Genomic DNA, 25,444 nt, shown 5'->3' with positions numbered 1-25,444 from the left:
TTCCTTTCTTGACCCAATTGGCTGAGGTCCAGCCATCCCTCCTGGGCAGGAGCCTTGATAAGGGCCTGTTCTTCCTCTTCCTTCCTCTTGTCCTCCGGCCCTCCAAGGCTTCAGCCCTCTTGTCCTCCTTCTGGACCTCTCTTGCCCTCTGGGCCTCTTGCCCTCATTTCCCCTCCTGGAATAAGCGTCTTGGATCAACCCTGGGGGTAAGAGCCTCTTTAGGATCTTCTGCCCTATCCCTGAAATATTCCCCCAAAGCCTCCAAAGAAACAGAGCTAGCCCTGGGGGGCTGCAGGGGATTCATTTCACTTCTATATTTTTCTTCTAAATTGCATTGACATCAAACTTCATTATGATCTAGCATTACTCAAAATGTTTTTCCTTATCTGCTTCTAAAATGTCTAAAACACAGTTAATGCAAAGGCAAAGTAAATTTTAGGTTTGGTTCGTTTGTTCATTCATTCATTCTTTCCTTCTCTCTCTCTTTCTCTCCTTCTCTCCTTCGCTCTTCCTCCCAGTGCCAGGAAGGTTAAAATATCTAACTCTAATATAACACTTTTTGGACATAAAGAAAAAGGAGCCATCGAAAATCAGTAATAGGTCCTGACATGCTAAGAGAAGTCTTAAGTGATGAAATCCGAGACAAAAAAGTCAGAAAATTAAGTTAGCTTAAATCACAATGTGCTGCATGACCTTAAAGACAGATGCAATGAACCAAATAATAAAATAAAAAAAAAAAAAAAAAAAAAAAAAAAAAAGAATAAAATAAGGAAAAATAAATGTCTTCCTAGTGAAGATTTATGATCATTAATATATATTTTAAAATGATCCACTTAAAAATGAAGATTATGTGGTAAGAAAGAAGAGCACAGATGAAAGTAGTATTAAAAACCAAAAGGTGAAGAACACAAAGAATGCATAAAACCATCTGCATTTCATGTTTACTACACTATTCTCTGACAAAACTAACACACTTTTCTGTTTCTATGGCTTCAATATGATCCTTGATCGTGGACAAGTGTTTAAGATAACTGTGATTGATTTTTCTTATACATATTCTCACTTTGGTATTAAACAACATGGGTGTTACTGCTTTTTTCATCTAGATTTCAAATAGTCAAATAACTGTGTCAATGACACTGGAATTTTCATACAGTTTGTGTATGATAACAAAAAAAAGTTGTAAATTAAAAAATCTAAGATGCTAGTATTTCAATAATGTTTACCTTGCTGATAATGTTTTTGTGATATTTTTTAATGAATAAAACTTTTTTCTTTTTTTTTTTTTCCTATTCTTTTTTCCCCCAGATAGATCAGTTCTTTTGATTAGGTGACTCATTAGCTGGACACAAATGTCAAGCTTGAGACATCCTCAAGTCTCCTTTTTTAAATTAAGAACTTACAGAATGCAATTCTTATGATCATAAAATAGACATCTAACATTAGTCAGATTAAAAAACTTAAAACTGTTTTTTTTTTCTTCTTTATTATCAAAAGCATCTGAAACCCACCAGCTCAGAGCTTCAATCTAATCTGTAACTATAGTGCTGTCACAGAATGATTAAGGTTGGAAAGGACCTTTAAGATCAAGTCCAACTATCAACCTAGTACCATCACTATGTTAACTACTAAACCATGTCCTCAAGTGCCATAACCGTATGTTTTTTGAACACTTCCACAGATGTTAACTCCAACCTGGGCAATCCATTCCAATTCTTTAGTACTCCTTCTATGGAATTTTTCCCCCAAATGTCTAATCTAAATATTCCCTGACTCATCTTGCTACAAGCTCCTTTCAGGGCATTGTAGAGAGTGTAAGGTTTCCCCTGAGTCTCCTTTTCTCCAAGCTAAAGATCCTCAAGTCCCTCAGCTGCTCCTCATAAGACTTGGGCCCCAGACCTTTCACCAGCTTCCTGGCCCTTTTCTGGACAGGCTCCAGAGCCTCAAGGTCCTTCCTGACTTGGGGGGCCCTCTACTGAACACAGGATTTGAAGTGAAGCCTCACCAGGGTGAGTACAGGGGGAAAATCAGTGCCTTGGTCCTGCTGACCACCCTACTTCTGATACGGGCCAAGATGCCATTGGCCTTCTCAGTCACCTGGGCATACACACCGGCTCAGGTTCAGCTGACTATCAATAATTACTGCCAGGTCCTTTTTCCTCTTGGCAGCTTTCCAGCCACACATCCTGTAGCCTGTAGCCCTGCATGGGGTTATGATCCAAGCGCAGGACCTGACTCTTTGCTGGTGTTGGGCTGCTTAATGCAAAAACAGAGATTATCTGTGAAAGTCTTCAGTTATGTCTACATCACTGTGTTCACTACACAGGTAATTCTTGAGCTTTATAAAATTATGGAATCATCAGTTTTTAAGTGTCACTCACCCATGTCTGGGTACCTACAGCACAAAATATTTGGTTGCTTGTATTTAGTTGCCTGTGTTGGATATGCTGTGCTGGATATGTGTTTTTGTTTTAAAAATAATTTATATGATCTGCAAGCTGATCTGCAGTCTAATCTGATTACAATATCTTTTTTTATAAATCAATATTGTAGAGTTTTAAATATTCTCAATGCCTCTCTGTATTCTAAATTCAACCAAAAACTAGTTACCCAATGGTGAAATTTGAAGATAACAATATTTGGAACTGGATGACAAAATGAATGCAAATATTAAACCAGAACTCTTAAAAATTATTTTGGATATTCAGTTTTAGCATCTATTTGAATTACTACTTTGTCTCTTCAATATAATTGTTTGAACTTGAGGTAGATCCAAACACTCAAAATTAAACAGCCAAGATTTCACATTACACAGATTATTTAGGTTTGTAAGTAAAGATCTTTGGATACTACCAACTTACATAGAAAAATATGATGCTTAACTGTCCCAATTATTTGAGGTTTTACAGTCCATAATCTAGAGAAAATAAAATTTGTGTTTGCCATAGTGTTGATTTGTAGTAGCTAATGAGGTTGAGTTTCCAGAAATTAACCTTCATGCAGGACAATAACCAGTGAACATTATTTACTTGCTATACGATTAATTTTCATTGTAAAAAACAGCTGTGTCTAAGGACATCTATTTTACAGTTACATTGGACATCTATTTTACAGTTATATTTTATTTTCAGGCACATGGTGTGATTCTTGGGGATGTCCTATGCAGGGCAGGGCGCTGGATTCAATAACTTTTGTTGGTCACTCACAACTCAGCTGCGGTTCTACCATAAATTGTTTTAATTTTGTGAATGACTTGTTGAAAACAAAACATATGTTAACCTAATGAAGTGCAAAATACTGTCTTTAGTAATAGGTTGACCTTGACTGCCTGGCAGACAGACATCGTGACACTCTCTCAATCCCCCTCCCCACAGGAAAGGGAGGAAATAAGATGAAAGATCTTGTGGGTCCAGAGAAAAATAGTAACTGGGGAAGATGATATCATGGAACAGCCATCTGCTGAAGGACTATAGACTGTGGGGGGACCTGCACTGGAACAGGGGGAAAGTGTGAGGAGAAAGGAGTGGCAGAGAGGAAGTTTTGCTGACCATGAACATTCATTCCCAGAGGGTGGGCAGATAAGTTGGGTATAAAGGAGTCAACCTGGGCCTGGGGATAAAGGGGATTGCAGGATGTGGGGAAGGTATACAGAGATTTGTGTTTGTGGTTTGGGTGTTTTGTTGTTGGTTTTTTATGGTTTCTTTTTGGGATTTTTTTGTAGGTTTTTTTGTTTTGTTTTGTTTTGTTTTTCTCTACCCAAATGTTTATTTATTTGCAATAAATAAAATTATTTTTTCCAAAGTCAGGTCTGGTTTGCCTGTGTCAGCAGCTGGTAAGCAGCCTCAGTGTCTATCTGAAATCAGCAGCTTTTTTATCTTCTTTTCTTCCCCTGTACTATTGAGAAGGGGAATGAGAGACAATCTGGATATATACCTAGCAGCTGGCAAAGGTTGACCCCCTACACTTACTTGTGAGTACAAATATTATTTTTGTTGTGCTTGATGGGCTTAAACAACATATAGCATTTGGTAAAAATTTTTCAACCTGAAAAGTACCAATATGTACCTGCTGGCTATGAGATGGTTTCTAGAATTTTTTTGTAACAAATATCCTCAGACAGCCTGAGAACTTTTATCTATGAAGTTCTTCGCACATCCAAGCACTGTTTCTCAGTCTGAACCATCTCTGCAATGTTTACTTTTCCTTAAGATATTGAACCTTATATATTTCCACTAAAGAAAATTAACTACCACAGATGTGAAAATAAAAGCAGTTCCTAAATAACAATAATAATGAGGAAGAAAAAATAATGTACTTCTGAACATTTCTTTGTTGTCTTTACACTGAAAGAAAAGAATAGTTAAATCAAATCCATCAACCCAGTTAAAAGTTACATGCCCAGTACTTAAATACTTACAGAACTGTTTCCTAAGTGGAAAGGAATCAGAAAGCAAACCAGAAAGACATAGTTTAAAAACAGATCCAAATGAATAAGTTTTCTTATTAATGTTACTGAAAAAAGAACACAAGATTTGCAAGGATGGAAAGCCTTTAAAAGTAGTTTTTCGGCATCTGTAGCAGTGTTTCAATTACTGTGTGAAAATCTGGCAATATTCTTTTTTTAAAAGCTTAAAAATATCTCATATAACAGAGAGATCCAACCCACTCTAATTTGTGCAAACCCTAATGAGTTTTGAGGTCCTAGCTAAGTTAAGCTTATATAATATTTTTTTTCTCATAAGACACCTCAAAAATGTATGTTAATAGTTGTATTTTTATTGACACTAAGCTCTGTCATGTAGAGATGCATTAATTTTACATTACGTGAACAAATAGTAATGTAGAGGTGATTATTTACAATAGAGAATTTAAAGTGCATATTCAATTTGAACTAAGTTTCTTAAACAAGTATTTCGTTTGAATATCTCATTCGAAACAAATGAAATACTGGTAGTTCTTGCAGTTCAATTGAAAGAAACAGAGTTTATTAGTCATATAAAGATAGAAAAAGAAAGAGAACCTATACGAAAACTGGTTTCTAAATAATAAAAAGTGTTAGGAGTTAGTAGACCATGAAGGTTTTTGCAAAGTGAAATGAGAATTGTATCACAAATGACCAACACCTAGTTATTGACTGATATGCTAAGGGTAAGTAACAGTGATGGGGAAAAAAGTTTAGATAGTCAGAATTCCCTTGTACAGACTATTTAAATTATATTAACTAGAATCCATTCACTATAGCAGTACTGAGTCCCTATATTCCATCTCTTATGAGATGTTTCAGCCCCCCTGTACTCTATTCAAACCCAGTCAGTATATATATATATATATATGTTTGTATCTATGTTTATAGACGTTTATTATAGACATATATATATATATTGTTTATAAATACATAGATTAGGTATGTATGTGCACGTGTATTTATGTCTGCTTGGATGCGTCTCTGTGAGACATGCTCAAATTTTCTCTTTTTTTTTTTTTTTTTTTTTTTTGGGGGGGGGTGTGGGTAAGGTGGGGCAGGTAGAGGGCTGGTTTGAAACAAAGAACAGAAAGAAATTTACCTACTGCAGAGTCCCATAATTCTTTGATCTCCATTCTGTTCATTAGCCACTTGACAACTTCCAATTTCCAAGCAAGAATAAATATTTTACTTTCAAAAGAAATTTAAACCAGGATCCGTATTTTTCTCCACTGAGTGGAAACTGGAGTGTTCTAGCACAATGACAGATGGCAAAATGAGTATCTGTGTACTCCTACCATAATCTGCAAATGCAAAAGTGAAGAAAAAATCAGAACCTATTATAAATTAGCTCATTGGGTTTTAACTTTGTTTCTAGATGCTGGTTCAAGTACCAAAAGAATAAATTTAAAACCATCTATAAAAGGCTAGTTATGCAAAAAGACTAGTGTGTGATGAATTAGACTCTTCCTATACAGCATTGGGCTGATTGCAAAACAAGGATGCAATTTCATGCCTTTACAACTAACATTTAAAAAAAGGTGTAATTTGAATTTCACACTTGTCAGCAGTGATTACGATCTAGCTTAGCCTTTTGCTGGGTGAAAATGTTTTGCCACTGGATTCATAAGTTTGTTAAAGATTCTGTCCTTCTGATGAGAATTTCAGTTTTGACAGTCACTTCTGATTAACTCTGGCTCATGAAAGCATCTTAGACATAAACCCATTAATTTACCAGAGTGTTATTTTCTGTTTATGTTCTCTCTTTCAAAGCAGAAATAATACATAGATTTTCCTTTATAAGGAGAAAATTTTTAATCCTTACTTTTGACACTCTTTGAGTAACACCCATCCAGTTGGAATAATCTTTCCATGTTTTCTCAGTCTGAGTCAAGATATAAGGACATATGTGATAACTACAATTTTCTCTCATTTTTGCTTTTTATTTTTACTCTACATGATATTGCATTGTCCAGGTGTTTAAGCAACCATTATATTTCATTTAAAACTAGTCAATGCAATTAATATTGTCTTAAGAAATGGAGAAGGAACTAATAACCTCAACAAAAATATGCAATGATGTTTGAAACTATGACAAATAAGCATATGTGATGGATTGGTAGATAATACAAAATAAATGGGCATCTCTTCTGAAGTTACAGATGAAATAGAGATGGGATACCACTCTGTGGCACTGTGAAGCTACACAAACCCAAATAAACAGCTGAATCCTGCTCTCCAAAATAACCATTTTAAGGTGACAGTATCGTACAGAGAAGTTATTTCATTGATCCTGAAGATAAAGTCCTCCATAATGAATACATGACTAAAATTCAGCCTTCATGAAAACATTATTTCTTTTGATTGATTAATGATTAATACTCATCAAATCAGCCTATCAGCCAATTATTTTCATGGGTTTTATTGTTTTGGTTGGTTGGTTTTTTTTTTCAAATAACAGATAATCTGCCAAGACTCTGTCAATTATATTCTTTCCAGAGTCTGCAAATTAAAAAAAAAAAAAAAGCTCCAAGAAGCCAAAACCTGATTAGAATAAAATTGATAAAATTGTAATTATTTCAATTATAATGTTTTGTTTGTAGCTTTATTTTCAGACTTCACAGTTTTAAGTGTTTATCATTTGATTTTGCTTTATGTAAATCTGTTATCAAATATATTACAATATGTAGTAGAATGTGTAACAGCAATGTAAATATATTATTTTAACATTACTTAACAACCATTTATGTTGTTTTAAAAGAAAGTCAATTACTTCAGTAGATCTATTTTTCTCAGTCTAATTTTGGGGTTTTTTTTATGATTGTGATTTTTATTAATTGCAATGCTCCACTATACAATTAATTTTCTCTATCTCTCTTTTTTTTTTGTTATAATCAACTTGAATATTAGGTCCATATTTTTGCAGGTAATCTCCAAATTGGTCAATGCTCCAATTTTTTTCGTTCATTTTTTTAATTATTGTTATTATTTTTCTAACACACATAAGACCTTTATTGTTATTACTTGTTGTGAGAGACTGGAAGGATTGCTGCTTTGAAACATTCCAGATGCTTGTGTCCGGGGGGAGGGCAGGCCAAGTCTTGCTCTGGTGAGGTGATGCTCTACTCTTCACACTGGCCCTGCAGTGGCCACCAATCCCTGGCACATCAGAGGCAAAACTCCACACGTGCCTCTGGAGCCCCTATCCCAGCTCCTGAGTGCCCAAATGACCAGAAATCCCACCTGGGGGCAGGGCTCAGGAAAGCCAAAGGGTACTTAAGCCAAAGCATGAAGTAAGTATATTTCTTGACTCAACATCCTCTTGGAATTTCTCTCAGCTGAACAACCTGAAAGCAGGACTGCTACTTTGTTTATTTCTATATCTTTTCTGTCTTCCCCTCTTCTCTTTCTGCTTCTAATTTTCTCTTTGAATTTTGAATAACTTAAAACTGAATGGACTTGAAGTTTTGAATGGGCTAAGTTAATGTTTTGCAAACTGCTTTATGTTAATTGAATGCTGCTCTAAACTTTTGCCAAAAGTCTTTGATTTTCTGAATTTGACAGTAAAATTTTTTGTTGTTTTGACCTCTTAATATCTTTAAAGTATTTCTCCTGTGTGTCTAGCTCAGAGTAGAACTCTAAGCCATGTTAAATGTCCCATTGACTGAGTTTTCTTGGACCTCACATTTGTATTGATTATTTTAACATATATATCTAGCAATAGTGTAATGTTAGATGTAAAATATTATTCCAGCTGGTTTTTTAAGAAATCCTTCCCAAAAAATGCTGTCTACAGCAACTTCCCTTCTGTGCTACTTTCCTGTCTCTCCATTTTTTCCAAACATTAAATCCTAATTCTTACTGCTGTAAAAATCTCATTTTCCTCTTTTCTATTTGGTACTTTTATTGTTTGTGGGTTTTCTTGTTTGTTTGTTTGGTTGGTTTTGGTTATTTGGGGGTTTTTTTGTGTTTTTTTTTGGGGGGGGTGTTGGGTGGTTTTTTTTTTTTTTAACCATTTCTTAGGTTTTGTACATCGAAGTGTTCTTGGGGGTCAAAGTAAGAGAAACTAAAAAATTGAGGTCTTGTCAGTATATAAGGACAGAAATAAAATACCACTAATTATTTATAATTTTGATCATTTAAAAAGCATTTGTTGTACTTGGCCACCAAAATATTTTATATAAAAAAATGTATATCCTTCCAAGGGCCAGAATTAATCTAATATTTTAAGAGTTATTTTCAATTATGCCCAAGGGATTGTAGAATGCAGACTCTATACTTTGAAAAGGAACTAAAAAAATAAATAAACACACCTGGGCTAAAATGTCTTGCCTTTTCTTCTGGAAAAGAAAGTTGCTTAAGATCTCCAAGTAAAAAATGGGAATGAAATTGGCCATGCCATTTAGATGCCAAATACCGTGAGAACTGATCTACTTTTTGCTCCCTCATTTGCGGCATGTCTTTATTTGAGTTGTGGAATATTTATAACCCCAAGGAACAACTAAGTTTATTTCTTTATTAATATAGCACTTGGTGCTATAAGATCCTGAAAGACATTTTTCTACAAGTGCAAAGGACACTACATTGACACTTGGCTTCTGTTTCCATTTAACCCACAGACCTGTGAGGATTTCAAGTAAAAATAATTACTTCAGGTCATGCCAGAGACAAGGAGAAAAAAAACATATTTGCTATAGATTTTAAAATAAAGATAATGTATCTGGCCCTGGGAAAAAATATGACACATTTGCACATGATAATTCCCTTAAAAATTGTTTATTAGGGTTGTAACTTCTAAGACTTAATAATATCACTTGTATTATCACAGATTTTTTTTCTCCCAAAACCTCTGCTCTCTTTGCCTTTCTTTAGAGTAAACATTTAAAGTAATTTTTTGTTTTAATGACAATTGATGTTAATGTTGGCTTTAGAATTCATGCAAGTTAAAAGATATAGTTCTCAGCTCCAAAGTTTATACAATTTTTTTTTTTAAGTAGATACAATGTTTTTCTTTATGTTTGTTAATGGTTTTTCCAAAAATTGGTTTTTCCAAAAATTAATTTTTCTGGTCATCTTTTGGCTCTAGCATTTCCAAATGGGATATAAATAGATATGTGTGACTATAACAAACATTTCAAATCAATATTTTAGAGTAGTAGATAAAAATACCTGATAGGTATAAGAGCTCAAGCACATACAGTAACATCATGGAATTTCATTGTTTGTTCCTTTAAATTTGCAATTGTGAAATCTTAAAATAAAACCAATTTTTAACCCCTTTTTTAAAAATTATATGACTTAATAAGAACTCCTGGCTAACTTTTCCAATTTTCAGCTTCATTCTGGAAAAATAATTTGCCTGTACTGACAATTGCCTGTGTTTTCAGTGTCGCAATTTAATTCTAAGCAATTTGCAGTCTTTATACGATTTCGGTTTTGATGGTTTGGACAGAGTAAAGATGTCAAAGGCTACATAGGGTCTGTAGAAGAGTATAAGGATTGTTTACTTACTTACCAAACACTTATCAGTGGGATTGAACTGATTTTTTTTTTTTTTTTTTTAAGTGAGAAGCTTACATAGGAAGAGGAGAGAGCAAGACAAGACGAGACTTTGTTCAGTTTAAGGAGGATTAGGAGGGAAAGATGTCACAGGGCAAAAAATTGTGAGAAAATTCTCCAGTTGGACTCAACAATCATTATTTTTAATTTTTTATAAAGCACTTGTCTTATCAGTGAAGTGGAAAATAAGGCCCAAACAAATTTACAAATTCAGATACAAAAAACCTCCAGTAATTTAAATTGGAAAAATGAATAATTTGGGTGATTGAATGTGAAAACAATGGAAAATTACAAAATCATAGAATGGGTCAGGTTGGAAGGGTGGGTTATTTGGTCCAAATTCCCTGCTCAAGAAAGGCCACCCTAGAGCACACTGCTCAGAGTTTCAAGAGATGCTTCTTGAATATCTCCAATGAAAATGAATGTTTAATTCCTATGGTATTTATGATATATTGGCTATGGCCTGTGGTTGCTGATTTGATAACAACAGATTTTCAAGAGACAAGATTTTTTTTTTTTTATTTCCCCACCACAAAAATCTGGGATCCCAGCATCACAAAAATAAGTGACTAGAGTGAACAAGAAGTCTGAAATAGTCTGGCAACACTGTGAGTTTTTTCTGACATAAACAACTAACCTTTCACTTTCAAAGTTTGAAGTACCTCTGCAGTGAAGGCATTGAGTTTTACAAAGTTAGTCAGGCAGTCTGGCCTTTCACAATATACTCAGAAAAGGGAGAATGTTGGCAGTTACCTTCAAGAGTTCACCTCTTACTTGCTTTCAAAGTTCTGTTTTTCTCTTCTGCACGTCAAGCAGGGCTTCTAGCCAGCAAATTCTTCTGATTTAATAGTCCCTTAACAGGCTGTCTGTGGTCCAGCTCAGTCAGAAGGTGTCAGAATACAGCAGAGTAAACACAAAAGAAATGCCAAGTAGAAAGACTTGTCATATATCATCTTTATTAAAATAATTTAATTTAGGACATGTGTGGTTTGGGTTTTTTAAGTATTATACAGTCAAGGCAATAGTTCTTACATTGGCAAATCTTTTGAAGCTCTTCATATTTCCTTCACAAAGTTCAGTAAAAATTTAGTATCTTTGCTGTCATGATTTTCATTTTCATGTTGTAATTGCCAAAAGCACAAACCAAACATTCTGAAAACTACTTTTAACTACAAAATAGCATTTCAGCTTCAAGTGAAAAAACATAATGCTCTGACAGATATACATTTATGATCTAACAATATTTCTACAAATGGAAGCAAGCTTTTATTGCAATTAAACTCCAATCTGTTTTTAATGCCATCATGTCAAATTTATTTCATATGTCTTTCTTTTCCAAGAAAATATGCAAGGATGAGAGGCATTAGTTATCTTGTTTGAACAGCAAAAGTCATAGTGTTATAGAATGGTTTGGGTTGGAAGAGACCTTAAAGATCATCTAGCTCCAGTCCTCCACCATGAGCAGGGACACCTTCTACCAGACCAGGTTGTTCAAAGCCCCATCTAACCTGGTTTTGAGCCCTTATGCTTTAAGGTCAACAGATATAAAGACGTCTCAACCAATACAATTTTAGCAGATCTTCACATTAGTAAAAATATTTATTTTATATCTAATGATATTATAAAAATATTTTATTCTGTATAATCCTTGGCAAAGTAGTTAAGGTGGTACACAGAAATGAGTCCTAAATAAAAGAAAAAAAATTGCTTCTCAAGTATTCTTTAGAGAACATACTGCAGTTAATCCTTCGGCATAGAAACAGCCTAATAAAAAACTGATTTGGATTGCAACATGTAAGGATCACTGGCAGAAAATCAGAATAGTACTGAGACACCTATATTACATTATTCTCCTGGTAGATGAAGAACTAGAAGAACCAACTCTCAGTGTACATCTGTATCTCTGTGTCCCCAGTTATCATGGCTTAACCAAAGGCAGCAAATAAGTTCCACACAGTTGCTCTTTCACTCCCCACTTCGTGGTGAGATAGTACGAGAATAAGAAAAAGGTTAAACCCATGTGTTAAAGTAGAACAGTTTAATAATTTAAATAAACTAAAATACAATAACAATAATTATAGTAGCAACAGTAGTAGTAATCATATTAGGAGGAGGAGTAATGAAGAGAAATAAATCCCAAGAGAAAAAACGTTATGCACAATATAATGGCTCACCACCAGCTGATCAATGCCCAGTCAGTCTCTGAGCAGCGATTGGTGCCTCCCAACCAACTCCCCACCAGTACATACACTGACCAGTCTGGAATTTCCCTTAGGCCAATTCATACCAGTTGTCCTGGCTGTGTCCCCTCATGGCTTCTTGTGCCCCTGCTCACTGGTAAAGCATGGGAATTTGGAAAGTCCTTGACTTACAGTAAGGACTCACAAAGCATTATCAATATTATTCACATACAAAATCCAAACCACAGCACTGTACTAGTAACTACGAAAAAATTAAATCTATCTTAGTCACTGTGAGGGCACCCTTGCTAAAGTACACTCTTTACAAGGTTTGTGCAGTCAGTCTGAAAATATAGGCCCTCATAAGATTATGGATTACTCTTTAAAATGCATAATGTTCTAAACAATCAAAAATTAAGTATGGCACTAGATAGTTTACTAGTTACAATCATGCAAGTTGTTTATAGGCTATTTGTGAGATAAATGTGTGCTGCTGATGAATGGATCAGAAACCTCATTGCTATGTGCTGCCTTAGCAAAGTTGCATAGTAACCATAAATTTGCTCCCACTGACCATTAGAGGACATAGTTAAAGTGAAAACAAAGGCCAGTAGAGTTTGTTGCAGCTCAGTTTATAGATTTATACATCAGTTAGGGAATTGAAGATTGTTCTGAGGGCAGAGATTAAAGGGTTGATAAATCAAACTGTTTCAAACTTGAAAAGAATCTTTTGCTGGACTCATCGTCATTAGCAACACACATTACTATCTGTTACTTAATCACTAACAAGTGTTATCAGCACAGAGATGGAACAGTTATTACTTAGCAAATTTGTCCTAAGCTAGCTATAAATATATAGAACTATGGAAGTAATTTTTTTGTTAACACTGATGACCATGATTGATGATCATTCTTATTCATCAAGATCAAGGTGATAATGCTCTTTGTCAGGGAAACTGGAGCAGAAGTTGGGATGTATCTTTTATTACCTCTGTTTCCTATTTCTGTGCCAATGCCTCTGTCCCTACCAGCAAAGAGAAGGAAATTATCTCATCTCGGTATATTATGTTGGAGACCATTACTTGCTACTCATGATTTCTTTTCTTGACGAGATTTTACTTCTTGTACATATTTTTATGAAGTTCTTTTGTCCACTCCTATCTTAATATCTGTAGTCATTAATGGTGCTAAGATATAATAAATGTTACAAAATATTCATACACTGTCACCAGTTATGTCATGATTATACGTGGTTGTCTGGATTTACAGCAGTCAACCATAAAGCCTTGGTCTTGTAGAGAGTTCAATAGCTAGAAGATATTATTTGAGGTTGAATTAGGAGTAACATTTTGAGATTATAGAAGTCTGAATCCTTACATACTGAATATTTCAGATTTAATGTAAAAACATAGCTATATTTGTTCTACAGCACTACTGAATCCAAGACCCAAATTTATCAATTCCTGCCTGCCAAATTAAGTAAAATTTTGTTTGGTTGGCTTACATAAATGATACTTCCAACTAGACTCAGTCCTGTCAAGTTTGTAATGGAAATAGTTCAAAACAGAACTAGGGATTAAGATACCACTTAATCTGCACTGCAGGTAAACAGGAGTGTTTGTCTCATTTTCATAGTAGTAAACACATACTTGCCAGCTCCTATGCTGGACCTTGTGAAATATTCAGAGAAGCCTAGTGCAGGAAAGAGAAATATTTATCCAGGACTTATTCACCAATTCCGTCTGCTCTTTTAAAGAAACAAGTTTCCACAGCCAGGACTAGTTAGTTTTACATTGTGTTGGGTGCAATAGTTTCACTGTTGCTTTATTTGTAGCAGAAAATCCATAGTCAGTTATTGCAGCTACCTCTGCATCAACCCCCTTTTTTCTTCTGATTCTTTTCTTTCTGCATACCCTTTACTCTCCTTGGAAGCAACTCCTCTTTGTAAGTGAAATTACTGTTATTGTTCAATGTTTTTCTGAGACAAATCCATTGGCAAGTGTATACTTTTGTCATTTCTCTTTGGCTGCCTTAGTTAAATGCTAAGGACTCCACTACGGCTTCTCTGTGTCTGCCTTTTTCCCAGCACAGATTGATTATTTTTTGCCACATTTATCTGTAATGGTTTGACTTCACTGAGAAGTATCTGCTATTGACAGAATGGCAGTTCTCCTGCTCTAATATGTTTCAGACCCAGATGAGGTAAATTGTGAGCAAGAACAAAATGAGAAAAAGAAGCATTTGGTTTATTAGCAGCTCATATTGTGGTTACTAATCATCTATTACTTATGGAATACAAAAGGGGAACATCTCAGAAACTATTTCTGCTAGATATGAATTGTATTTTTGTGAGGATTATGGGTCAACAGAATTGGACTTTCTCTTTTCTCTTAGCATGACTGTGATAGCTATATTACTTCACTTAAGTCAATTGAAATAATCTAATAAAAAAAAAATTGTAAGCTAAACTAAAAAATTCCCAGTGGAATCTTGAAAGGCTTGAGAGATGGGCCACTGTGAACTCCTGCTTAAAATATGCCTAGGACGTGGAGGGTTGTGAAGGATGGGGGGGACTGAAGCCATATTTTTTATGGTCTACTTTGAATCATTTCCCAATACCTGGAATTAGTTCTATTGTTGCCGTTTGCCCAACCTGGAAATGAAACTCAAGATAATTTTAGTAAAGAGGTAATATAAAAGAGGATCTTTATTGAAGGTCTTCAGGGGCAGTTATGGAAAGATGTCCACAAAAACCCACCCCTACAGGGATGACTACACATTTATAGGTTCCAGGAAATTAGCATAATTGATAAAAAGCATCAATTAAGAGAACAAGTGGTGATGAAATTCTCCCTCAGGTCAAGCCCCTTCTCTGGAGTCCTCTCTTCAGCGTTAGCTGTCTATGAAAACATATCTTGAAGAGTTGTTCTCAGCCCTGGTACCCAGAAACCAAGATAACACTGGGACTTTGTACCTCCCAGGGCTTGGAGCTCTGGAATATTTTTTATCTTCCTACTTAGGAAAAGACCATGGAAAAATACTGGGAATATTAGCTACTTGTACAATAGGTGACAGAGTTACAAATATATGTGTGAAGAATACAAAGAACATATAAAGGAAAAAAGGCAAAACCCGAAAGGCATCACTATGGCAAAGCTGGATCCAGGTAAATATTTTGGGCAAGATTTTACCTCTTTTGGTTATACCCACCTCTGGTGGTTCTGTTCTTCATGAAGGAAATCCAGGCAGGCAGAGAGGTGTTTTAGTCAGAGTGATGAACTAAGTCATGTGACAAAATGTCACCTGCCCTGCCCCCACCCTCTTCTTTTGGGGGTACAACAGGGAAGGATAGCAGACATGCCCCCATCACCCTGTGACACAAAAAGCTGTGGTTTCCCCCCTACTCCAGGATCTGTCAGGCTGTTCCCACTGTCTGTTTGCCCTTTTGCCTTCCTACTACACATTCTACATATTGTCAATTGTTTCCCTCACTTTGAAACCATACAAAACTTTTGAGTGTGACCTTTCTTCTCTGGAGTAGCTGTGAAGCCCCATTTCATGTATCTGTAATCCAGTTGTTTATTGCTTTTTGCAGAGAAGATTTAATAGAAGAAAGCTGCAGTGAGAGCTCATACTACTTTGAAATTTTGCTTTAGTAAGATACACATCCCTGATTTATTAGCACAATTTACAATTGTATTGTAAGTAATTAAAGTAAAAACTCACTTGTCAAAATAATGAGTGCAGTATATTTTGTGTGGAGGCAACCTTGATGGCTAATTGGATTTGCGTCCTTAGTCATTTGCAAAAAAAAAAAAGTTAGCAGTGAGTCGTGTATTACTACGAATTATTTTTTTTTTTCTTCTGCATTGCTTTACTAAGTGTAGTCAGGATTTCATTTTATTATATATGCTTTTCAAGATGCAATTAGCAAGTTCCAATTCTACACAATTTTTAATGAAACATTATGAAAATCTGAAATGTATTTTGAAAACATCTCTTGATTACTTTGCATTGGATTTACATAGCACCAGCTTGTAGGAATATAAAAACCCAGCCTGATTACCCTAAGGCACAAAATTATTCAGTATAAAGGGAGAGTAGAGGATGTCATTTTATCTTGACCTTAGTAAGACTTTTCCCCATTTCTTATATTTCAGTTTATACATTGCAGTCCCAATAAGCAGGCAACTAGACAGGTAAAAACCTGTTGTGGGTAATGGGTCATGCTCTGCCTGGAGGCTGGGATCAAGAAGAGAACTGCAGGGGTCTGTACTGGGACATGTCTTGTTTAACATCTTCACCAGCGATCTGGAGGACGTGACACTGAACTGTCATCAAGTTCACCGGTGGGCATGCAGCAGCTATGCTGGAGCAAAGGGAAGATGTTCAAAGTGACTTTAACAGGAGAAAGGGGCAAGCAGGAATCTCACGAAATTCAAAAAGAACAAGTAAAAAGCTCTGCCCTTGGGAAAGAAGCAACGGAGAGGTTGTGGGAATACACGAGAGAATTTACTGTATTGTAAGATGGATTTAATTAGCATAGTTAGTTTGATAACTAGGATGCCATTGCAGGAGAAAACACACCTCTGAGATTACAAGAAGATGGGATTAAACCCACTTATGGGAAGAGGAAAGATTCAATCAACCCCCTACGAGAAAGATGTAAAATGCATGAGTTGCTTGTATGATCTTTTAACCTAATTATTGTACTAGAAATTATTAACCTTCCTGAAATGGTACATAAGCTTTTGGAAAACCTGAATAAAACCTGAATTCTGATCACTGAATCAGTCTTCCTGCCTCTCCATCAATTGCAGATTAGCGGTGACCTCATTGCTTTCCATAGATTCCAGAAGAGGTGAAGTGATAAGGCAGGTGCTGATCTCTTGTCACTGGGATCCAGTGATAGGATAAGTGGGAATGACTCAAAGCTGCAACATGGAAGGTTGAGACAATATTAGGTAACATTTCTTTACTGAAACAATAGCAAAACACTGGAACATGCTTATTGGAAGAGGTGGTTGATGCTCCATGCCTAGTTGTGTTTAAGAAGCATTTGGATAATGCCCTTAATAATACAATTTAACTTTTGGTCATCCCTGTAGTGGTCAGTTGGCATAGTGTAGGTAATTTCCAACTGGAACCATTCTGTCTTAATAAAGGGTAAGAATGGGCAAGTTGGGGATAATTCCAAGACCCAGAAAGGCTCTGGGGCAGCAAGTTGTATGTGAGCCAGCTGCAAAGGTGACTGATTTGGGCAACGTGATAAGCACAGGCAGCAAGTCCTGGCAAGAGATTATGCTCCTTACTTTCACTTGAAACTTCATCAGCCTTGTCCATTTCTCAAGCGTGTCCCAAAGTCCTTCTAGGTGCATATGAAGTGCACTACTCAGCTTGGTGACATCTACACCATCTATTCCTCTGTCACTGAAGTTTTGGTATTGGTCTCTGTGCTAGTCATACAGTGTACTTGTACTTCTTGAATTTTGCAGTTATCTTTAGATTTAAATAACACAAATTGCTTATATTGATTCAGATTTCACAGAACCACAGACTTTTCACAGATCCTGGAATTCTGCTAAAATTTTCAGAATTATCATTGTTCTTCTGAATCAATAATACATTCTTTAAATAATAACAACCAATTTACAGAATGCCGTATGCATGACTGCTATATTTCTGCCATTCTGCTTTGTGCTCCTTAACTTTTCTCTTCTTTTACAATCAATGACAATACTTCTATAGCTTTCTACATAGTTTCTATGTTTCTAACAAAAAACCCCAAAAAAACAAAAAACAAAAAAAAAAAAAAAAAAAACAAAAAATCACTCCAACACAACTCTTCAAAGACCTGTTAAAGGGTTTTTTGATACTTGGATGCATTTTTTTCATCTGTTTATTTTCCATCCAAAATACTTATCATACATACAAATAAATTTGGAGGTTGAAAAGAAATATATGTCAGTTTTCTATAGTTGAACTAATTTACTTAATTCCATTTCAAATACTTTTTTAGCTCCTGAAGGCAAGATTAACATCATTGGAATTAAAAAATATAGACTTTTCACTCAATGCTATGGGGACAGATATGTTCTTTTTGAGATCTCTGACAGAATGATGACAGCACTAAACTGCAGTTACAGTTAATTATTTTTCAAACAGATTTTTTCTGATTAGCATAAGATGGAATCTTATGATCAGAATAGCACAGATTTTTTATAAATAGAATCAGTGTAGTATAATTTTAAGTAGTGTAGCAGTGAATTTTACATCACAGCTTAGCTTACATTTCCTAATCACCTTGACCCTCCACAGATTGACCTTTGATATAGGTCAAACCTTAATATGTGACCTGTTGTGTCAGTATAACAATCTTTTAATAGAGACTGAAATCACAGAAGAGAACACGAGTCACTCAGTCCTCACAGGGAACAAAAGTGGCTGAGAGGTTCTTCACCACTGGTGGAATCACAGGTTTTGCCATCCAGCAGCAGCTCTGGTCCAGGTCCCATTAGGATGTGTAACTGTTTGATTTTATGGATCGTGTTCTGTGTGCCGTTACATTTCCCTCTCCTGTGATGATCAGGTGCCTGAGACCTTCAAGGCCATTTGGAAGGGAAACAGCAGTTCAGTTAGCCAAATATTTTGTCTACAGGAATAGCAATAGTACAGGCCATGAAAAGAAGACAGAAGAGTTTGGCTGTCTTTTTTAGACCCTTACCATCTCCCCAAATCCACTGTAGTATTACTAGGGTTCTAAGTTGGTGCATCCCTTGCTGTTCTCTCTGTTATTTGCTGATATGCTGTTGTTAATTTAGCTGTTTAATACCATTTCAATCCTACTACTATTGTCTCTTAAGACAGGAGTCTCACAGAAATGCATTGCCTGTTTTGCAAAAAGGTATTTTCTTTCAGATATTTAAAATTCATTTGCCACACTCATGAATTTTTAAAGCTTAAATAACTTCCTTGTCTGTCTCTTCTCTAAAATGTATCTCAATTCTTTTCATGTTTCATTCTCAAAGCCAATGCTCCATCTCCTAGATCATTCTTGTTTTTATTCTCTGAACCTTTTCTTACTCTACTGTATCCTCCCTCAGGCTCAAAGTGCAAAACTCTGCAATTTTTAAGATCTCAACACAACAAGGTTTTATACAGCAGCAAGATGATGACCTCCATTGTATTCACATTGCCTTTCCTGATGGTCCGAAACATTTTGTCAGTTTCTTTTATGGCAGATGTTTCACATTAAGCCAGTGATTTCAGAGGGATGACAACAATGACTCTAAGCCCCACTTATAACTGCTAGCACTTTTACCACTCGGGATGTGTGTGTGTATACATATGTATAAAATATTTATTTTCTAAAGCCTTTATCTTGAAATAATTTTTATAACTTCCTAGGCATATCCAGGTATGCTGATCTGGAAAAGTTTTTTGAGTGAAAAAAAGAACCAAACAAATTTGTTATATTTTTTTAATTTTTTTTACTAAGAATTGTTGTACACTTTTAAAGTATTTCTCCACAACAGCTTTAACACATTAAGGGAAGGAATATTTTTAGAAGTTTTGATTTTGGTTTCGGTTTTTTTCTTGAGATAAAGAGAATTATCCAGTTTTATTAAAACATTTCACAGTTAGTGTCCAGGAAGCCTTCCCCAATGGTTGCTCCAAAAGTAGGTATTTTTCCAAGAAAATGTACTAAACCAGCCACTTTTCCTTTATTTCTCTATGCCTAAGAAAACCTGTGGTCTGTGGTTATTTATTATATTTTTTGTACTTCATGTTTCATGTCCTGGAAAACACTTCTCAGTTATGAAACCTGACTTTGAGTTCAAGCAGTTGCTATCCAAGAGATACTGCTGAGAAAGAATATTGAATCTTGCTACTTCTGTAGATTTTAATTTAACCTGGAATTCTGCCAAAATGAAAGGAACAAAAATCAAAAGTTAATCACTTGAATCTAATGAGACTGCTAGCCTTACTTGTCTTTGCAATTTTTTTTCTTTTTTATCCAATAAACAGATTATGTAGTGCAGCATTCTTGTATGCATTATGCATTTTGTTCTATTACTAAACTCTCAAATATTTTTTTCATCCTTCCTCATTTCTGTCTATACCTATGTAAACCCTTGTACATTTCTTTCTATTCCTTGACTTTTAATATGTGAACATGTTTTTAACAGCACTTTTTTCTATATGTTGTCTTAATTGCTTATTAGCTCGTCTTTTGTGATTTTTGTTTCAGATTTAAATGTGCAGTACTGCTAAACTTTTTTATATGTCTCATATACCTGTAACTGTATCCTTGACTTGCAAGAAAGAAGTTTCCTTTGTTAATTAACAATTTTGAAAACTGGTACACTCTACAGAGGATTATATTCCGTATTTCTCTGCAAAGACATCATACCTATGTAGTTTTTCAGGGAAGCCTTCAGCAGACTAACTTCAGGACATCTATGGGAAGTGAGAGTGCTGTTCCACATGATACTGAATCAAGAAGGTGCTGCACAGGGCACCTAAATGCAATAAATAGAAGCAGCCTGCATTAAACCAGTGACCACTTCTGTAGGTAGCTATGTATTTCAGCAGATAAGATGGGCAATGAAAGACTTGGTGTCCCAATACCAAACAGCAAAAATTTCCTCTTGTCTGTGTTGTTAACACTCAGCTCCCTCTGCAGACAGATTTTGAAAGGAGGCAGCTAAAGCAGCCCAAAAGAGAAATGGGGGAAGAGCTAAATATCAAGCCTGTCCAAGACTAGCTCATGGGACTGTCTTGTTTATGCTGTCATTTTTCAAGTTTAAATTCAAGTATATTCCTGGGTATAGGCATTCTCTGCGGCAGCACTCACACTGATGTCAGCAAAGGCACAGGACTGTTCTAGAAGGCAGCATGAAGGTAACCCTGGAGAAGCAGAGAGAGAGTGTGTTCATGGGGATGGAAGATATACTGTGCTGCCTTCTCTATGGGCTAAAGATTAGACCAGAAAGTATTTCATTTATGGTGCCCATATGAAGTTCATTATCACCGACATTTGGGACAGTAAAAATCCACATATCATACTAAATCCCTATGTTCTGAAATCGAATATGAAAAAGAAAAAAACATGAAAGATTTTACAGCTACTTTTTCCTAGCTTGGCTATCTTTTAGTAACAAGTTCAGGAAAATAAAAATAATAATTTAGGAAAAATACATAATTTATATCATAAAATCTTTGCCTACTTTCTCAAATTACTGCCTCTTAGCAGAATGAGGAATATTTTTTCTTCACCTTTGATTTGGTATGTGTCAACACATTTTTAATCTCATTCTATATTGAGGTAAGCTTAAACCACCTGTGTTCATGTCTTTAATTAATTTGAACTTGAAATAATCTTGAAAAAATCTTGAAGACTTTAAAATCTATTCTAAGAAAAAAAAAGATTGTATGATACAATTTTGTATAATATTTATACAGGTATTTTATTAGAAGTAGCTCTGGTATTAAAAGTTCCTATTTAAATTGCCAGCAGCTGAGAGCATTGTACACAAACCACTCTTTTTAAATAATTTTAGTTCTCTTTTTCTTGGTGGGCTCTAGAACTGAAAGTCTGTTTTTATCTTCTGATGTTGCATTGATACTGAAGTGCTCACCATTTTTGGTTTTATTGTTGAGTTGACATATGTAAAATTGCATGGGAACGGTCATCCTATATACTACTTTTAAATCTTTGGATGTGAAAGTTAGAATGAAAGAAAAAAAAGTTTATTGAACTTCTGGCTTAAAAACACTCCTCCTTATAGTATCCTATATTCTATAGTCAAGTGTGAACATTAGTTTTTACAACACATTTTTCAAGTTCCAGGATAAAGCAACCATTCTCTAATATTGTAAAAGATTTTTCTTGACAGATGAAGGAACATATGAATTCCAACTTCAATTTTTTGTATGACCCTTTTTTTTTTTCCCCATTAATTTGTTCTACTATTCTCTGTGTTAGTATTTTAGCCATCAATGGCATTTCGCTTTTATCTTAGATTTTAGGCAGATTTTAGTTTACTGCTTTACTTCTTTAGCCTCAAACCAAAGTCCTTCTTCTTTTGAAAGCTGTTTGAACTTGTGGGTATGTCCCCCTTTCCCCTGCCTTTCTTATACTTTAACAGAAAGTTTACTTTGTCCATTTTTTATCCTTTATCCTTTTGCTATGTAAGGATAGATTGCTTGTTTTTTATTTCCTTCTCCTATCTGCTAAAAGTGCCTGTAAATCTATCCTCTGTTGAATCTCTTGCCTGATCAAAGGCTCAGAAATGGTAATGCTAGTCTACTCTTTAAGTCTTTTCTCCCTTAGCAAATGAGGAGTTATACTTGTAGAATTAACTACCAGATAAATGAACTTCTGGGGTGCTAAGTTATGTCTAAGAGTTTTCTTTCAGTCTCAGAGACATTAGAAAATTCTTTTATTTTTATTATTTTTTTCTCCACTAGCTACTGCAATTAGCGCATTTCTTTTGCAAAGTATCCAATTAGGGAGTTCTGTTGATAACATGAAATTCTTGACAAATTTTATGCCTATTATGAGTGGGTTTTTTGCCTTTATTCTTGTGGTATTTTTGTAAACTCTATGCTTTTCAGTTTTTCATTTCACTATGAAGTTTCTTCACAAACTCCTTGATTTTTTTTCATTACTTCTAGTCCCAAGTTTCATCTATTTTTCCTCTATTAACTATGAAGAGTTTGATCCAGTCTTTGCACACACCTATCATAGTGTCTCACTTATCTATGTCCAGCTTTGAAAGTGAGTATATGCCCTTTTTCTTTTACACTTATTTCAGCATGTCATAGTGATGTTTATCTTCTGAAGTTTAAGTACATAGTTTTAGTCCTATTTTTTTTCACATTAAATATATCTCTAAAAATAAATTAAGTACTTAACTTGATGGATGACACAGAACAGTCCAAAGCTCTAGTAATACAAATGCATTTACTCTCTAAATCAGGTGGGCAAGTTTAAACCATCTGCTGGGAATTATGCTTGACTATTATCATAATTCACCGACCATGAGTAGGAATTTTTGGACAGACTAATCGTCATCAAAGGTCGAAAATGCTTTCGACTTGGAGCTATTTTAATAGCTAGCAGTGGAGCTGATTGCCTTCCAGTGCCTGGAATAGTGGTTTTGTTTGTTTGTTTGTTTGTTTGTTTGTTTGTTTGTTTTTCTGTGAGGTTTTGGCATTCTGGAGTTATAGATTTGTTGAGGATTTGTTTTGTCTTTGGTTTTGATTTTTTTACATTTTGATTTGAGCTATGGGTTCATTGTGGGTTTGATGGTGGGTTTGTGTTTTGGTTTCTTTTTGTGTGTGTGTGTGGTTTTTTGTTGGTTTTTTTTTTGTTTGGTTGGCTTAGGTTTTGGTTTGATTTGGTTTTTTGAGATTTTTTTAAAATTATTATTATTATTATTAAGATAGGTTAAGAAATATCTGCTTTCTTGATAGCACCAGTAAATGTAGCTCCACAGTTTGACTGATTGACTAGTCTTTGAAGTGTCAATTTTAGTTACACACGGCATGTTTAACCTGCAAACTGTGTTACCTAAATATTGGTAACTTTAGTTCTCTATCATGTCCAGAACTTCAATATGCCATTGATCTTTTATCAGGTGAGTGAGCTACAGTAATTTCTTTCCTTATGATTTCCAAGTTCTGTTTTCATCTTCCTTAGCTATAGGTGGCTAAATGAAATCTTATCTTAATTAAGAGCCTGAAATCCCATAATGTCCTATTGATATTAAACTCTGGAGGATGATACTGTAGCAGTGGTTAAAGCTAAGAAATTGAGAGGATTATAAATAAAATTCCTATCATGTAAAATAGAAACTTGAGTAAATGTTAGGAATAAACTTGCCATCAAGATTTTACTTGTAAATCTATTGAAACTCCTGTACAGATCCATACACAATGAGGGGGGAGAAGAAACTTATGTTTTTAAAGTATAGGCTCTATAACAGGCCTGCAACATAAGATTTTTTTCTTCAAGAGGTGCTCCATTTGACAGCATGACGTATTCTGCTTTAAGCCAGCCTCTGTGGGGTACGTTGCCATCAATAAAAAATTAGATCCACGACTATCTTTCTCAATCCATTAGATTATTCTCATTGCTATCAATTGTCTTACATCTTTAAGAAACTATGTAAATTGTTGTCTTCATGTTAAAAAATAGCAAGTCTTATGCCTTAGCATGACTCTGCTAGGAAGAAAGAATGTCCCATTTCTTCATCTGCTCATGTACTCTAAAACTTATAAAGAGTAAAGCAGTCCAAATAGGAGAGCGAGAGTGCAGGAGCTTCAGGGTGATATTTGGCAAACTCCTCTGCCCAGAATTACTCTGGATTCTACACTAAGCACTTGGTTTTCTTAGAAGAACAGAAAAACCCACATGACTAGGGAGTTGGGTTGTTTTCGTCTACTTGATATTCACATAATTTAAAAGAAGTAAGGTGCAACTAATCAAATCAAATAATCTGTTGCAGATAATTTTCTTGGGAATTCAGCAATCAAGACCACTTTTAAATTACTGCCAAAATTATCAGTACTAAGTAATTTCATTATACATACCCAATCAATGCTTCATAAAAAGTGTGTAAGAATGCTAAGAGAATTCTTAGGTACATAAGATAATATCTTGTTGGTGAGAGCATATGCTACAAAAAGCAGTAAATGTTTAACATGTCAGAATTTCTATATAGTCAACTGAGATATAAGATATAGCTGGAATCAAAGAAGAAACTAGAAGATACATACAGAACTAAGGTTTCTGTGAAGTTAAACCAGTTTTGCTACTCTTATACATATATATTTATGCATATGCATAGTTTGTACCACATAAATATTCATATGACTTTTCTGATGAGTACCAGAGACTGCCAACTGTATTCCAGTCACACTACCTTCTGGCCGACTGCTTAAAGTAACAACTTTACAGGCCATCTGTAGAGTGAGTGCACCATGTCCATCATTCATGCTTGGAAAATGTTAAATTAACGAAAAAAATAACTGAAACTTAGTTTGCATCCCTGAAAGGATACCTATATCCTTATTAGGTATGATATTTTTGGATACACCAACAAATATCAGAGAACAACCACAAAATTAAATGGGAAAAACAAAAAACAAAAAAACCAAAAAAAACCCCAAAATACCCACAAAAAACAAAAACAAAAACAAAAAAAACCCCACAAAACAAACAAACAAACAAAAC

General features: G+C 34.9%; 1 long non-coding RNA gene across 2 annotated transcripts in view; it reads right to left on the bottom strand.

Moving 5' to 3' along the window:
* Positions 1 to 903, bottom strand: part of LOC136357837 (uncharacterized) — a 604,229-nt gene extending 603,326 nt beyond the window's left edge. For both annotated transcript variants that reach the window (XR_010742965.1, XR_010742966.1), the window contains exon 1: positions 716 to 903. This is a non-coding gene — a long non-coding RNA (uncharacterized lncRNA). The remainder of the gene's footprint in view (positions 1 to 715) is intronic.
* Positions 904 to 25,444: the final 24,541 nt, after the last annotated feature.

Source organism: Sylvia atricapilla, chromosome 2 (genome assembly GCF_009819655.1).
Source record: "Sylvia atricapilla isolate bSylAtr1 chromosome 2, bSylAtr1.pri, whole genome shotgun sequence".
NCBI classification, from domain to species: domain Eukaryota; kingdom Metazoa; phylum Chordata; class Aves; order Passeriformes; family Sylviidae; genus Sylvia; species Sylvia atricapilla.
Note: the sequence above shows the minus strand (reverse complement) of the source record. Positions and strands in the feature narration are given on the sequence as shown.